The sequence below is a fragment of the Aplysia californica genome, unplaced genomic scaffold (genome assembly GCF_000002075.1).
Source record: "Aplysia californica isolate F4 #8 unplaced genomic scaffold, AplCal3.0 scaffold00005, whole genome shotgun sequence".
Lineage (NCBI taxonomy): Eukaryota > Metazoa > Mollusca > Gastropoda > Aplysiida > Aplysiidae > Aplysia > Aplysia californica.
In genome coordinates, this window is record NW_004797275.1 from 2,358,527 (window position 1) to 2,359,967 (window position 1,441).

Below are 1,441 nucleotides of genomic sequence, written 5' to 3' on the forward strand. Positions count from 1 at the left end.
CTCTCTCTCTCTCTCTCTCTCTCTCTCTCTCTCTCTCTCTCTCTTCGTACTACAAATCGCCCCAAGAGGATTGGGAACGCCTCTCTTCAGCACAGAGCACAGAACCACATCAGTCTTATGTTGGTTTTTTGTGCTCTTTCTTCGTTTCAGACTTTACGTCTCTATCAACACAGATCCTAAACAAATCCTAGTTGGGGCTTTAAAAAAAGATACGTTACTCTTCTTTTGGTTTGTTCTAAAGAAGCTCTATTTAAACCAATCTACACATTCGGTTCGTGAATGCTGTAAAAAAATATATATACAAAAACTTTAAATATTTAGAATGCACATTTACAGCTTCCCAAATAGTTATCCTTTAAAGAGACACGAATTATACATTATTTTGTGCGTGTGCATTTTTCGTCTGTCGGACTTTTGTCTTTTTCTCAACAGTAGATATATGCTCGTTTTACAGGACATACCTACTGACAGACAGAAAAACAGACGGACAGACAGGCAGACAGACAGACAGACAGACAGACAGACAGACAGACAGACAGACAGACAGACAGACAGACATTAGCAGACAAAATGGCACATCAATTCTTTTCATTCACTTTCAAACAGAGCAGACTGACTGGCAGACAGACAGATATACAGGCGGGGGAAAAGGAAAGACGGTAACTTGTAGTGGACCAACTCTTTTCCTTTACTTTCGAACTCCTCAGTGTCGGAATCGACCACCATGTGGTGCGGTACAGAGCGAGGAAGGGAGCGGCTCCGTTCCGAAAGTGACGGCTCCGTCTTCGAGGAGGAGTACAGGATACTGGTGCTGGGAGCAAGAGGAGTCGGGAAAACAGGTCAGCTGCAATGAGTTAATTAATCCTCTCTTACCTGAGGGGTTGGAAGGAATATGGTCGAACTTGCTCTAAAGGTCTACTGCCCAAGACAACCACCCTTACAGACGACCACTTCCGACTTGCCTCAATGTATTTTGTTTTTGTTTTTCCTTTATTATATTTTTTATGTATACCGATACTATCCCAGGTGACCTCGGTAGCCTTGTGGTTTGGCTACCGGACTCGTAGTCGTGAGATTGCGGGATCGGGGACTTGAGCGTTTTGTCCTTTGGAAGAAGAAAGGCACTTTACTCGAATTTCCTACTTGGCTCGTCCCTTTCAGGGATGGCCGTTAAACTCGGAGGTCTCACCTCTTAAATGATCTAACAGTGTTAAAAAGGGGCGTTAAACCTATACCATTTTCCACACTATCCCATAAAGTCCATCCACTTGTCTAAGACAGCCACTTTTCTCTTCGATACTGGGTGACCATCTAGGACTTTGTTGACTGTAGTTCTAATGTAACTGGTACGCATTTCTATCTGTTTAAAGTTGTTGCTTGGTGTCAATTTTTTTTCTATTTATTGATGTATTTATTTGTTTTATTTATTTATTTATTTATT

At 41.8% G+C, this 1,441-nt stretch overlaps 1 long non-coding RNA gene across 1 annotated transcript in view; it reads left to right on the forward strand.

Moving 5' to 3' along the window:
• The window catches only part of LOC106011276, a 26,288-nt gene extending 24,950 nt beyond the window's left edge, over positions 1-1,338 (forward strand). The window contains exon 2 of the long non-coding RNA XR_001184707.2: positions 708-1,338. This is a non-coding gene — a long non-coding RNA (uncharacterized LOC106011276). The remainder of the gene's footprint in view (positions 1-707) is intronic.
• The last annotated feature ends 103 nt before the right edge of the window (positions 1,339-1,441 follow it).